Raw genomic sequence first — 16,757 nt, forward strand, 5'->3', positions numbered from 1 at the left:
GTGTGCAGTTGGACGATTATCGATTATCGCAGATGTTCAGTCGTGAAAAGGAAAAGGAGAAACCTAACCAAGGACAAACGGCAAGGATAGGCGGGCCCAGATCATATCGACAACAGTGCTTCCTTACACAGGAAATTGATAAATTGACGTTGGCTTGAAGTTTAGTTAATTAACTTCAGAAGCTAAACTCGTTAATGGACAAAAGAATTAGATCAACTCGGATTCTCTTATATTTTCCAAAACTCAGCGCTGTCGATTACGCTATTGTACGATTGTCTATCTATATTTGTTTTTGTTTGTTTTTTTGTTTCAATTTTAGTGTAGTAGTAATAATAATAATAATAATAAGTATTTATTGATCTATACCTTTTTACAATATGCAGATCTTAACAAAAATGATAACAAACTATAAAATTAAAAAAGTAAATAGATAAATAAACACAGCATATGATTTTTTAAACTGTTCAATTGTACAAAACAAAAAGATTAAATTTGACGAAAGTCATCAGCGGGAAAATTGCTACATGCTAATTTAAATATTAAAATAATTATAAATGGTGAATTAATAATTCAATTCACTGACCAATTCGTATTCTACATTACCAAACAGATTTACAATAATTCACAACAGGAGCCCAATATTTAAAACAGTTTAAATATTCTATTACGATTCTGGTATCCATCTAATAGTATATTTCTAAAAAGAGATATCAATAACAAAATCGGTTTTCAATACAATTATAATTTTTTAAAGACACACCCTGCATATTATTGCCTTTTAAGTCCTGGATTGAAACTTTATTTACAAAATATATTGTCATGCAATAAAATAAATTATAATTTAAGTTTTTACATTATAAGTTAATTATTTTTGCCGTATTCATCATAGTCCAAAAATATAACATGTATATGACAGTGAGAAATCAGGTTGTAATTTAAATTTTCAAAGTTTATACAAGCTTAGGAAAAACATAAATACATAAACTTGTATTGGGGAAGTAAAGTTGAGTTGTAAACGAGCATCTGGTTATAACATAACGTCCTGATCTATTCGAATTATTTCATTTAAATGCAAATTCGAAAGTAAATAGTACATTTTCGTTCAGTTTGAAAGGGGAGCTTGGCCTAACATATTTACAAAGAATACTTACGATATTTTCTCAAATTCAAATGTACGTTTTCATGTTTCTACAAAATTGTTACTCCAATTGTGAAGATGACTCTTTATATAAGTTTGTCTGTGGTTATTTACATGCTTTAGGACAGACTGATTATATTATTGTTATTTGAATCTAAATATTTAATGGGTTTTGTTGCATTGACACTCTCTCAGTCTCTCTCTCTCTCTTTCTTTCTCACCCTCTCTCCTTCCCTCTTACTCACTCACTCCCTATCTATCTAGTTATCTATCTATCTACCCATCTCTCTTTCTCTCTCTTTCTATGTCTATCTATCTATATACTCTCTCTGTATGGATATGTCTGTTGATTTTAAAACTTGAATGGTTTATAGTTTAGGTTTTTATTTTTTTTCAAAGGAGCTAAACTATACTCATACTCATTTGTAACTATATGTATATGTAACACATTGTTTATTGATGTAATTTGATTTTGAAGTTTTATCCACTTTCTCTCTCTCTCACTCACTCTCTCTCCCCCTCACTCTCTCTCATATCCTTTCTCTCTCCCCCTCTTTTTCTTATTATCTATCTATGTTCGTTGGTTTTACAACTTGAACGGTTTATAATTTAATTGTTTATTGTTGTATTCTCTCTATTTCTATCTCTCTCGTCCTTTTCTTTCCGCTCTCTGTCTTCCTTTACATTCTCTGTCCCTCTCTCTTCTCTCTCTCTCTCTCCCTCTCCCTCTCCCTCTCCCTCTCCATCTCTCTCTCCATCTCTCTCTCCTTCTCTCTTCTCTCTCCCTCTCCATCACTCTTCTCTCTCTCTCTCTCTTCCTCTCCATCTCTCTCTCCCTCTCCCATTCCCTCTCCCACTCTTTCTCCCACTCCCTCTCCCACTCCCTCTCCCGTTCTCTCTAACTCCCTCTCTCTCTTTCTCTTTCTCTCTCTCCCTCTCTCTCTCTCTCTCTTTCTTTCATCTCTCCTCTCTGTCTCTTCTCTCCCTTCCTCTCACCCTCTCCTCTCTCTCTCTCTCTGTCCCCCTCTCTCACCCTCTCTCTTTCACTCTCGCTCTCTCTCTCTCTCTCTCTCTCTCTCTCTCTCTCTCTCTCTCTCTCTCTCTCTCTCTCATTATCTATGCATCTATTCATCTGTAGGTGTGTGTATTGTTGATTATAGAAACTTCGTTGGTTTATCATTTAAATTACAAAAAGTTCAAATATATTCGTATTGAGTTATGTTCTTACTATTGTATATTTTGGAATAACACTCCGTGGTGTGTTTTTTTCACAAGGGAAAGGACTGAAACATGTCATGAGTTTAAGATAAACCTTGAGAAGGAAAATGTTTCGACTGATTAGAACTACAGTTTCAATTGAATATAAATCTCACAATAGACAGTACGAAAGAACAACAATATTTGGAACAACATTTAAAACTAGGTGTTTTGAAATACACGGACAAATATTGATCTACCTACATCACGTATTCCGTTTGTTTTCTTTCATAACGTTTGGATATTTATTAAATTATGAACTGTATATTTCATAGAAAATATTTTAAGCCTTTAAGTGAAGTTATTTATTATTGTATTGTTTTGTTGCAGGTAAGAGCGTTGTTTAAACCAGTACTTAAGACGGTACGTACGCATTTTCATTTTGTCGTTTTTTTTCTTGGCCTACGTAATCGAATCCGTTTATCGAGAAACCCCGATTAGATCAAAACGTTGCTCCAGTCGACTGGAGCGTTAGTAAAATTATGAGTTTAATGCCTCGTCCTATTTTTTCCAAGGTGGTAACGTCCGTCCAGACCGGAGCAACGAGAAAGGTTTTATCAGTTTTCATCATCGCCTACTTCAATTTCAGACCGGACATAAATGAAATAATACAAGAATATTTATTTGTGTTGAGATAAAAATCAACTGGAGATGTTTTCATTACAAATAAAAATGTTGGATAAGAAAGTTGGACTTTAGTAATGATTACTATAAATTTTTTATTTAGGAAATTCAAATTGACTTTGAATCATATAAATGAATAGGTTTAGTTCTCAAAAACTGTATTTATACCTACTGGATGGCTGTAGGTACTTTCAAAATGTGCGATGGTGTTGGTGCGATGGGGAGTTGGGAATTATTTCTAAACATTCGTACTTGAACACTTATCATCAACATTCTTGTTTTAGGTGCAAATAATAGTACATTTGTGCAGAGTTGTGTGCATGCATTTTTTTACTTCTTCTGTTTGTAATTTAATCTCTGAAATTGTACACCAAATCTTAAAAAATATAATATCTTACAATCATCAATTAAACTGTATATTCGTATTCATAATATTGTAAGAAATTTCGTTCTATTTTTATGACCCATTGCTTAGAATTCTGTACAAAAAAGGAAAGCTTTAGACTTTGCTTGATTTCAGCCAAGAGTTAAATGCAAAATAGTATTTAACTATGTCATAGGGTCATATATTACTCCATTATCCAGTCTCTCTCACTCTCTCTCTCTCTCTCTCTCTCTCACTCTCTCTCTCTCTCTCTCCCCTGTCACTACCTCTCTCTCTATCGCTATCTCTCTCTCTTTCTCTCTCTCTCTCTCTCTCTCTCTGTCGCTATCTCTCTCTCTCTGTCGCTATCTCTCTCTCTCTCCCTCCCTCTCTCTCACTCTCTCTCTCTGTCGCTATCTCTCTCTCTCTCCCTCCCTCTCTCTCACTCTCTCTCTCTCTGTCGCTATCTCTCTCTCTCTCCCTCCCTCTCTCTCTGTCGCTCTCTCTCTCTCTCTCTCTTTCTCTTACAACTACCTTCAATAGAACAAGTAACAAGGGAAAAATAAATAAACGTTTTTTACACATAGCTATGATATACTGGAAAAGTAGGAAAGATCAAGTTTAGGTCATCAAATCACATAAATTCCATTATTTCCGACACGCTTTGGATTAGCTTTGTTCATGATGTTCGTTTACTGTTATTTTTTTAATGTATACAATTTAATTTTATTGTTTAAATTGAACTTCTAATTGTTAATTTTGAACCCTGATGATGGAGTAATATATTTCGAAAACTTGGCAAGAAAAAAACAACGCACTTGCACAAAAACACTCTCTCTTACACGCTCTCACACTCATTCATACACTCACTATCTCACTCTGAGCCTATTTCTAAACCACAAACTCACACACTTATACACGCGCGCGCATACAACACTGTGAGTTTCCAACGAAATTATTTGTAAAACTCGACCATGTAACAAATTTCTATACACAAATACATTCTGATAAATTATTAGAATCATTGTTAGACATTATTCTTTAAAGTATATTCATAGGAAAAGCCCAATTATAAACAATATTTACTGTATTTCCAAAAGCATATTTAAGTATAATATGAAATTATAAATCCCACGTAATATTATATTTATTATTTACATGGAGTTCAAATATGGTTTAAAAAAACTTTAGGTATCTGTATTTTAGCCCAAAAGATGCATAATATGGCTTTCAATGCTCATTTTAAAGACACACGCGCACACACATGCACACAAACGCAAAAAAAGGAATAAAGAAGATATCACTAAATTGCATTTTCCTTTCTTAACGGGGAAAAGCACTTCAGATTGACCCTCTGAAATCCGGGTATGTTGAAGCTACAAGGTGCTTTTAAAGTATGACGTACAGACAGTCTCTTTTGATGGAAGAGGTCCTTTCCAGGATACGGATAGAGTGATGACATGAAATGACGATAATCCACAAAACTCAACGCGTCCGCTAAATCCGATAGACTAAGTACGGCTTTTTAACGTATACACATATTTTTATTTATATTGTTTACTGATATATTTTTGTTTAGTATATATTATATATACTAATATAGTATATATATAAAAATTAAACAATAATATAATTTAAAAAAGTAGACTTAATCGCTTCGTATATGATTTCCGACTATCTTGGGCAAAAACTCCAAACCCGAGCACAGCTTACGTTCAATGGATGTTGGATGTGTGTACTCCAATGTTAACACTTTGAGGACTATAAAACTAGTGTCCATTTTACATAACGCTGCCACAATGGTCTTATTTCACTCGCAGAGTCGCAAATCAGTTTGAGGAACTATTCCTTAATTGTCCAAAACAATATAACGTTTGCTTCTTTTTCTGCCACTGGGAAAGAAATTCCAACAGTTGGACCTTACTGTTTTCATTTACCAGAACAGATTCTCTGATTAGATTTGTTGCCACCTTAGGGTGAAGTTCCGTCATACGTTCGATTATATTTTACAGATTTCTCTAAAACTATGGATGTACAAAACAAGGCACTCAGATGAAGCAGACACACACCCATACAATACTGAATTAAAGAACAGCACCAATTTGTAAAAAATTCACGCAGAAAGAAACTGACGAACGTAATTAAAACGATGTTTTGATGTAAACAGTTGTAATGGAATTAGGCTTTACTTTTGATAAGAATATTATTACACGATGTAAATAATGGTCAAAATATATCAAAATTACAAATTTAAAAAAAGCAAGAAAGAGCGAGAGAGAGAGAGAGAGACAGACAGACAGAGAGGGAGAGAGAGAGAGAGAGAGAGTGAGAGAGAGAGAGAGGAATTGAAAGTAAAGAGGCAGGGCAAGAAAGGGAAACAATAGTTAAATTGGGCTCCTCGGACAAGAGAGGAAGAGGGAGAGGGACAGACAGACAGAATCAGACAGAGAGAGAGTGTGTGTGTGTGTGTGTGTGAGAGAGAGAGAGAGAGAGAGAGAGAGAGAGAGAGAGAGAAGGTGACATTTAAAGAGCCAGAGAGTAGGAGAGAAACAGAGTGAGTGGGCGAGAAACAGAGAAAATGTGAGAGTAAATGAATGAAATGAATTATTATAATTTTTTTTTAAATCTCGCAACTTTAGAATGAGTGAAAAAGAATTTCAAAATGAGAGAGTGAGAGAGAGGAAGAGAGAGAGAGAGAAAAAGAGAGAGAGAGTGAAATTTAAAAAAACGAGAAAGAGATAGTCAGAGGACAAAATAACTTTGCTTTATCAAAGTTTTTAATTTTTTTCGTAGGACTAACCCTTCGAAATGCTTATCCTAGGTTAGTTATGTGGCGTCTAGGTCATAAGTAAGTGGAATGTCTGTTTCCACTCCAGGGTACTTGAGTACAAGGGTAATAGTGTTTGGGTTAGGTCACGGTGGGCTTAAAAGACACAAATAGGTCTCGTTTATTTTCAAAGTCCTTTGATATTTTCCTTGAATTTATATATTTGTTTTATTCTATTTTCAATGCAGGACGAATAAACGACGGTTAGCTTTTGTGTTGACATTTCGCATGACTTATGATACGATTTTATAGATTTACATTAATTTTATTATTGCATTAACTTTATTTTGTGGAGTTAGTTTTCCAATAATGAGCATTTGATTATTTTTTTTTTAAACTTTATTTTTCTCTTTTTTATAGCGTTGGGAGCAGTTTGCTCATCTTCTGGAACTTTTGTTAAGTATTATTTTCCGCATAGATTTTTGACGTCTATGTCGGTACGATGACATTTCATATGTAAAAAGAAATTGAGCAAAATTATAATTGCATTGTTTTTTATATACAAATTATTTATTAATCTTAAGCTGGCGGTTCATTTCATATGTTTTTAGGGATCTGGGGCCTAATTTTGTTAGAAGTCTTACAATGATTATGTCACTTAATTTCTCCAATAAGTCGGTAAATATGTTGATGATGGACCCAAAAAAGTCATTTTCTCATTTGTTTTTTAAAAAAAAAGTAAATAATGATAGTGTACTACGAACGCTAGTCACGTCCGATTGTAGTTACAATTTGATGATACTGGGTTCAATCTGGAATGAAAAAACGGCCTCCCGCTTTTACGAGAGTAAAGCAAATAGCCGGGAATCCATCCTAAGGCCGGATAAAAATTGGACTTTCGCCGAATACGCTTTCAAAATGTTCTTCCTTTCTAGGCACACAGAGGAGAACGGATAAATCGTTCAATGTACTAAGCTTGGACGGCTGATTAATGAATGAAACCAGCGAGACGTAGCGAACCCAAAGGACGAAGTAGCAATTGAAACTGGGCTTAATAGCTTTATTCGTGGTAAAGACGGATTCTCATAAATAATGCAGAAAAGAAAAAAGTTTAGCAAATCTATAGATTTTTTATAATTTTTCCACTCTCCATGATATATTTATATTCACAGGTTCACTAGATTTACAGATACATCAAATAAGCTACGTAACCTTAATTAATTTGATAATACTTTTTTCTTAATCTTTTCTGTGAATTTAGTTTCAATTGAAAGGAGTTCAGCTGCTTGTAAACACAATAATTTTCGATTTGTTGTTTAGCCATAGAATTAAATTGTTTTACTGGAATTTTCTATTGGAATTGATTTTCATGGATGGAAAAATCAATTGCATGAAATAAAGGTTTTTATATTGAAAAGCCATGGCTTTTTTATTAGGTTCCCTGCGACGTGCTTCCCATTGATTTACTCAGTCCCTCTTCACATGAAAAATTCTTACATAAATTCATAGGATTTAGTTCAGTGCGGAAATATTTCAGGTCTTCAAATTTGCACTAGCTTTCATTAGAAAAATTATCAAATTGATTGAAACGCTTTTCTATTAAATTTTCAAAAACTAATCAAAAAACTCGAATCACACCAAAATACTTATATTTTAAAGGTAATTTATTTAAAGCATTGAATTTTTAAAAATGAAGAATTATTTAAATTTTTTGCTTGATGTAAAACATTTTCGTGTGTGTTTTTTTAAACAAAAAAGTAAATAAATTAATTGTTTACATATCTTACATGTTTCTCCTTCGGAGTCCAGCCGTTTATTAACTGTTATAATCTATTCAATATAATGTCTTTAGATCAATTGTAAATATTCCGTAGTGCGGTTCTAATACTACGGTCCACGGTGACCTTAAAATCCCTTATATTTAAAAATTATTTAATAAACAAACACTTTAAAGAGGATTAGCAAGTTAGCAAAACAAGAAAACGTTCTGACCATAGTAAAAGTAAGTCAGGTTCTAACGAAAATGTCTTGTAATTTTCCAATTTCGTTTCGATTTAGATCAGGCATAAAAAGTATTAGTTTATTAGAGTATCATTAACGTTGAAAAAATTTATTTTTCCTTTATTTTGAAACTACCACAAGGCCTAAATCGATTTTTTAAATGAGAATCCTTCTTTTTTATTATTAATTCTTTAAAAACTATTTATTGCTCTATCTAATGTTCTGAAAACTTTACAATCGTTAGTATAGTTCGATTTTTATTATTTTTGTAATTATAATGATGCATTTTCTTACTAAAGTTTGGTTTCAAAAAACATTATTTGATTTTGATCGTAAAGAGAGGTTAATTTAAAAATAAGTAACCTGGAAGTGGTTAAAACGAAGGGTAAAAAGCTGTCAGTGTTAAAGCCAACGTTCAAACCCTTTCTACTTTAACACATTTGTAAACACGTTTTTATAGCACAATTCAACTAAATTTTACAACTGTACTGCTTGAGATATTTGCAATAGAAGTAAATAATTCCTTCGTTGAAGTCACTAACATCACGTACTGGGTTCCTGTAAATCACAGAGTTAAAATAAAAAATCTAGGGATGTTAAATCAGATCTCTAATCTCTGTGCCATCATCCGTGATAATTTTTATGGTGGAAAATACTTTCAACTTTTGGTAAAAGAATTAACAAGGTGTCTGTGTGGTGTACATGTCTTGGACTTTTCTCATTTTTCTTTTCTTTTTTTTTAATTTGACTGCATTCGTTGCTTCCAGTTACAACTAGACGCACGTTACTTATAAGGTTTCCTCAATGATGATGCCCGAGGGCTGCCACACGCTTAAATATGGAATCAGCATAAGACCATACCTAAACAGACCCAAGAATCTAAGCTTTCGACGAAAAACAAATTTACACAACGTTACTTCACCGATTTGGATATATGCAGTATAACTGTTATAATCTATTCAATATAATGTCTTTAGATCAATTGTAAATATTCCGTAGTGCGTCTCTAATACTACGGTCCACGGTGACCTTAAAATCCCGTTTATCCAAAAATTTACAACAATTCTACAGTAACCTCTTTGATAATCTGGTGCAGGTTCGTTGTCTCTCTCACTGTCCCGGAGAGAGAGAAAGAGTGTGAGAGAGAGAGAGAGAGAGAGAGAGAGAGAGAGAGAGAGAGAGAGAGAGAGAGAGAGAGAGAGGGATAGAGAGAGAGAGAGGGATAGAGAGAGAGAGAGAGAGTGAGAATGAGTACTGTCCTTCAAATCCAAAGTCTTCATAACCATGATCTAAAGGTGGCCATTCACGATCGCTCCTAGCAGTCCAAACGGAGCGACGCCGTTCCACAAACCACGTCAATGGCAAAACTGAACTGGCGTGCCCGGCTGTGCCGAATATTCGACCGGTACAAACTCCATCGCGCCAGTCCAAATATCTACGGCGCGACGACGGCATGACGCGTTCGTGAATGGGAAAACCTGGCGTGAACGGTGGAATATTGGAGCGCTGGCTTGGTCATGAATGTGGAAACCAGCGTTTTTCGGAGCAGTCTCCGTCTTTCTGTCGCTGAGCAAACATCTCCATCGTACATTGTCAAAAAGTCAAAACCGTTTATTCTTTATTGGTAATGACATCCAATCGAGAATTTATTGTTGAGGTGATTGAATTGTATGAAAGTTTACCATGTTTATGGAAAGTGGTGGACAATAATTACCACGATAGAATTAAAAGAAATTCGGTCCTCAACCTGCCGGTCGACGTTTCCAAAACAAAGGATACAAATGCAACGAGAGATGCGGTATTGATAACCCCTAAGCGCTGAGCAGAAATCGTAATAGAGAACTTAAGTTCTTTGTAGTTCATCCCAGTAGCGAGAAATCGTAATGTGGTTGCTAACCTTTCATGTAGAGTGATGATTTCTCTCATGACTGTCTTTTGTTTTCTAATCAAGGGGGTAACAAGCTGGAATAAATATAAATAAGACAATCATTTTTGTTTTGTAAGGTTTTGGTTGAAATGAAAAAATAGTGTCACGAGGGGATTCAAATCCACGACATTCGGCTAAATACGCCGCTGCGCTAACCACTTGAGCTATCATGACATCGATAGTTCGATCCACTGGGACACCAACTCCCCATCTCAACCTTTCGAATTTTCTCTTTTTGCCATTTTTTGGTGTCGGAGAGGATCGAAGTCACGATAGTTCAAGTGGTAGAGCAGCGGCGTATTTATCCGAAAGCCATGGATTCAGATCCCGCTCGTGGCACTAGCTTTTTCATTTCAACCAAAACCTTACAAAAANTTAAAATCCCGTTTATCCAAAAATTTACAACAATTCTACAGTAACCTCTTTGATAATCTGGTGCAGGTTCGTTGTCTCTCTCACTGTCCCGGAGAGAGAGAAAGAGTGTGAGAGAGAGAGAGAGAGAGAGAGAGAGAGAGAGAGAGAGAGAGAGAGAGAGAGAGAGAGAGAGGGATAGAGAGAGAGAGAGGGATAGAGAGAGAGAGAGAGAGTGAGAATGAGTACTGTCCTTCAAATCCAAAGTCTTCATAACCATGATCTAAAGGTGGCCATTCACGATCGCTCCTAGCAGTCCAAACGGAGCGACGCCGTTCCAAAAACCACGTCAATGGCAAAACTGAACTGGCGTGCCCGGCTGTGCCGAATATTCGACCGGTACAAACTCCATCGCGCCAGTCCAAATATCTACGGCGCGACGACGGCATGACGCGTTCGTGAATGGGAAAACCTGGCGTGAACGGTGGAATATTGGAGCGCTGGCTTGGTCATGAATGTGGAAACCAGCGTTTTTCGGAGCAGTCTCCGTCTTTCTGTCGCTGAGCAAACATCTCCATCGTACATTGTCAAAAAGTCAAAACCGTTTATTCTTTATTGGTAATGACATCCAATCGAGAATTTATTGTTGAGGTGATTGAATTGTATGAAAGTTTACCATGTTTATGGAAAGTGGTGGACAATAATTACCACGATAGAATTAAAAGAAATTCGGTCCTCAACCTGCCGGTCGACGTTTCCAAAACAAAGGATACAAATGCAACGAGAGATGCGGTATTGATAACCCCTAAGCGCTGAGCAGAAATCGTAATAGAGAACTTAAGTTCTTTGTAGTTCATCCCAGTAGCGAGAAATCGTAATGTGGTTGCTAACCTTTCATGTAGAGTGATGATTTCTCTCATGACTGTCTTTTGTTTTCTAATCAAGGGGGTAACAAGCTGGAATAAATATAAATAAGACAATCATTTTTGTTTTGTAAGGTTTTGGTTGAAATGAAAAAATAGTGTCACGAGGGGATTCAAATCCACGACATTCGGCTAAATACGCCGCTGCGCTAACCACTTGAGCTATCATGACATCGATAGTTCGATCCACTGGGACACCAACTCCCCATCTCAACCTTTCGAATTTTCTCTTTTTGCCATTTTTTGGTGTCGGAGAGGATCGAAGTCACGATAGTTCAAGTGGTAGAGCAGCGGCGTATTTATCCGAAAGCCATGGATTCAGATCCCGCTCGTGGCACTAGCTTTTTCATTTCAACCAAAACCTTACAAAAAAGATTAAATAATTGAAATAAGTAATTTGGCCAATCGAACACTAAATATAATGAATAAATAAGACGTTTCGTCCATCCTTAAATAGTTCCTCCAATCAGCGGGTTCAAGGGAAAGATCTTTCATAAAATTGATATGGGTATTACGGCTTCTGTTCAGGAGCCACTTCTTACACCATTTCCTCCTTTTCGATGTTTTGCTTTTAATATGTAAATAAACAGAAGAGTAGCACAAGAGATCGTCATCCATTTTGAGAAGGTAATTCATTGGTTGTGGAGCGGTCGTGAATGCCCCCACAAATTTCAGGCACTCCAAATGATGCTACGGCTTGGCGCGGTTCCATTGGGAGTGATCGTGAATGGCCACCTTTAGGCGTTGACACAGCGCTCATCACTGTAAGGTGAAGGTCCCGGGTTCGAACCCAGAGGGTACTATAAATTTTTTTAATAAAAAACACCGGCACCTTGAGGGTTATCAATATCTATAGTCGTGTAAATTAATCACTAATGAATGGTGGTACAATATTATTCAAATTGATCAGAGAGTGGTAACGTCACAACCACATTAATAAATGTAAATGTTAATAATACTCAATTTATTTTTAGTGGTCTAATTGACCAAATTACTTATTTCAATTAGTTTTCCTTTAATGTACGGTCTTGGTCGAGATGAAAAAGTTAGATTTGAATCCCGCTCGGGACAATAACTTTTTCATCTCAACCAAGCCCTTACATAAAAAGAATAATTAATTGAGTAATAATTAATACTAATAATGTATATAATATTAATTGAGTAATAATAAATAATACTGTAATTCAAAGATACCAATGTAAAATCGAAGATTTTGAGGTTTTGTGGTCAATTTCTCTAGGTTTGAAATTGTAATACGAAATGAAAATCCAAAGGAAAATCCCAATTGTTCAGCGAACAAACATTGGGCTCGTTTTTCTATTATTGGGTTGTCCGGAAAATAATGCAGGATTTTGGTATTAAACAAAAAAAAAGAAACTAGTTACTTTAAAGCAATGTTCTTTAATCAAAATAATTTCCCANATACAAATGAGTAATCCTGTAAACGTAAACAGAATATTTTATATAGATTTTTTTTAATGAAAACTTAAAATCCTGCATTATTTTCCGGACAACCCAATAGTAGAAAACCTGATTCCAGATGTTCATCATTCCCCAACAAGGTTGTCCAGCTCATGGTTCATGGTTAAAACGAGTCGTACCAAAAAACCTTAGGGACAAAAAACACAACCCATCGCGGTGGTCGGCTGTCGGTCGTGTGCGCAGCCGGCTGTGGTGGGGGCGTCCTGCTGCGAGCAGAGCATTCAGTCTGCTCCCGGCCTTCGTCAGCAGAGGGCCTTGCTGAAATTCCCAAAGTGTTCCGACGTATTCGAATTTCGAGTGTCATGTGCTACTAACCATGGATTACACAGCGATCATTGAAGGCTCCGTCAAATTCCGCGACGGGAAGAAAGTAAGACGTGTCCCGATTTGTTGTCTTGGGTCATTCCCCAAAAAAAAAATCTTGACAAAATTTTAAATTTTTCTTGGCAATTTTTACAGTGGAAGTCGCGATGGTGCGTCGTGCGCAAGATTTCTCCAGTAGCAGGTAATTACATTTTTAAAAACAATCGTATTTACCATTAAACAGGCTCTGTCAGCGTTTTTTGATTTGTAATTAGCGCTATTGTCGTGCTATTGACCCCGTGAAATTAACGCGCTCGTTTCCGGTCGGAAATTATAATTTAAGCCGGTGTAATTGGCCAGCGATGAAAACCACCGACGGCGGTCAGGTTAGGTGAAAAAGCCCGGCTCCTTATTTCCTCTTATCTCTTTTCGCATAAAAGATTTTCCACGCGTCGTCGGACACACATTTACAAATGAAGGAAGTGCTGAAAATACTGCTCGTACACCCCGAGGGGATAAGCACAAGCTCTTTTTCTCTTTCAAAGGAAAAAACATTATATCCTCGAAAATACCTCAGAATTTGCTGTCGTTAATGTATAAATAAGAGCAGAACGTCATAACAACGCAAACGAAATGATGCCGAGAAAATTGACAATTACTGTTATGAATTTCCCGATTGAAATATTTCCAGAATTACGTAAAAACCAACTATTTAAAAGTTAGATTAATTTAATAGGACTTCCTTATTTAAAAAATAACTGATACATTATAGAATGAAGTCTCCCATAAAGTTAGAGGCAACAACAATAAATAACCATTAGATAATATTGGTTATCACCTTTTAATTTTATTACACCGATAGATTGAATTTTATTGATCGTAAAAGTAAATTTACTGAAATGCGTACCAATCAAAACGTTACGTGAAACTTGAGTATTGAACCATTTGGATGTTAACCTCCATAACGATTAATATATGCTTATTCCTTATTCGTTATTCACTATTATTATGTTTATATGGGTGTTTTTATGACGATACGTAATTCATTTACACAAAGTTTTGTCTTTAACTGTTTTCTACCACAGTAACATTTGAAAAAATGGAAAATATGCAACAATGACATGTTACACGAAAGATAATTCAGACGCAGTTGTTAACAGTAAAAAGCTTACTAATTCGTTGTCTGTTATAATGATAAATATTAAAAATAATTAAATGTTTATACCGCTTCTACATTATTATTATTCGGAGATCGTGAGATGCGGTCTGGTGTGACATAGGTTTCAGTAAAACATTTTCATTATCGTGCCAACGTTTCGATCTTTATTGAGATCATCTTCAAGGCTTGGGATTTACAAACATTGTTTACATATAACAATAACATTTTGGATAAGGAAAAGTGAATTTATACAATGAAAAATATATTTTTTATATATTCAATCAAAATATTTCTACTCACAGCAATTGAAGGATGGCTTATTGAATTGGTATACATGTTTTGCAGCAGAGGCAAAGTTTATAAAGTGGTTGGTGAATTTTCTAAATAACCATCGTCCTTGTGTTAACCGAAATTAATTCTGTAATAATAATAATAATAATGTGTGGTGTTTAGTTAATGATTATTTGGAGAGTGTGAGATGCGGTCTGGTAGAAAAACATTTTCTTTATCGTGCCAACGTTTCGATCTTTATTGAGATCATCTTCAGGGCTCATAGTGTTTGTTTTCCGTGTAGAGTGTCATTCTTGTCTGTCGGGTTGGGCGTCTTTAAGCACTGAAGATGATCTCAATAAAGATCGAAACGTTGGCACGATAAAGAAAATGTTTTTCTACCAGACCGCATCTCACACTCTCCAAATAATCATTAACTAAACACCACACATTATTATTATTATTATTATTATTATTATTATTATTACAGTATTAATTTCGGTTAACACAAGGACGATGGTTATTTAGAAAATTCACCAACCACTTTATAGACTTTGCCTCTGTTGCAAAAAATGTATACCAATTCAATAAGCCATCAATTGCTTCCTTCCAATGTTAGTTTTTTTTCCGAAAGTTGCATTCTAAATCAAACAACTGGAAACACGTGTGTACTGTATTGAGAAAAATCTACATACTTTTTTCATTCACGCGAATTTTTATCCCTGATACTTTAAACGCTAACCTCCTTAACGCTAAATATATTTGTTACCAAAATTTAATTTTTTTTAAATATTAACTTGAAGACATTATTTGGTTGTTGTCATGACCATAACAATGTTCGATTAACATATCTTACATAAGATTATTAACACATCTTAATATTATATGTGCATTTTCTCGACGTCTTTAATTGCTTTCTATCGCAGTAAAATTTGGGTTATCCGGTAATAAAATGGAAGCGTGTAAAGCATTAAGACTATTGTTTTCATTAGGGGCCGGATTTATACTTGAAATAAAATATAAAATATGTACATATTTATGTATTTATTTTTTAACAAATATGCAAGTGAAAAAAAAACATGTAATATCAAACACATTTAGTTATGCACTTTTGAAAAATAAGTGTATAATTTACATATATTAGTCGACTGTTGGGTACAAAGGAAGGTTATAACGATTTAATGAAATTGAAAATAAACCTTTAATTTTTAAATTTATAAATTTGAAATATCTTACATTTATAAAATTACGTAAATAACAATGTGTCCTTCTACTTACAAAATCTGTAAAATAAAGACGATTTGTTTTAATGGTTAAGTTCAAGTGTAATTATATTATGTATTTAAAAAAAATGATAAAATACAATTTTTAAACTTTAATTTTTAAAATGATTTAAAATAATTAAATCTATTATGTTTAGTGGTCTGATTGACCAAATTACTTCTTTCAATTAATTATTCTTTTTATGTAAGGTATTGGTTGAAATGAAAAAGTTAGTTTCACGAGCGAGATTTATTAATTGAAAGAAGTTATTTGGTCAATCGGACCTCGAAATATAATATAATATACCTTCAGAAAAGCCGAAGGTCGTGGGTTCGAATCCCGCTCGTGACACTAACTTTTTCATTTCAACCAATATCTTATATAAAGATTTATTAATTGAAAGAAGTTATTTGGTCAATCGGACCACGAAATATAATGGATTTAAAATAATATTCATTTTGATATTTTCTAAAGTAAAATTAAGACGATCCGAAAATATTTCTTGTATCGATTAGAAGAACGTTCTTCATCTACCGACTTAACGAAGGCCTAATTGAAATCGGCAATTTCATTTGGAGTGAGAGCAATTTATTTTTTGCTATTTTTCTAAATCAAAATATAAATTTGGACGCAATAAAAGCTAAAATTCTCATGAGTTTTCCAATGAGATCCTTAATTTTTCAAAAATTTTCATTTTAATAAACGGCGGCTTTTCTCCAGGTCCCCCATCTCGTTGCGATATGTTGTGAACGACGCAATAAATTGGGATAGTTATCCGTTTAAAACCCGTACTCTCCCCGGGCTTTAGGAAAAATTTTATTTATGTTTGATGTGAAAGGAAGCACATCTGAAAATTCACTTCATACATTATGCTCAGTGATTCTATGAAAGGCGTGGGCGAGACATGTTACGTGTATTTGTCTATGAC

This window comes from Cimex lectularius, unplaced genomic scaffold (genome assembly GCF_000648675.2).
Source record: "Cimex lectularius strain Harlan isolate CLEC.00 unplaced genomic scaffold, Clec_2.1 scaffold211, whole genome shotgun sequence".
Classification (NCBI taxonomy): domain Eukaryota; kingdom Metazoa; phylum Arthropoda; class Insecta; order Hemiptera; family Cimicidae; genus Cimex; species Cimex lectularius.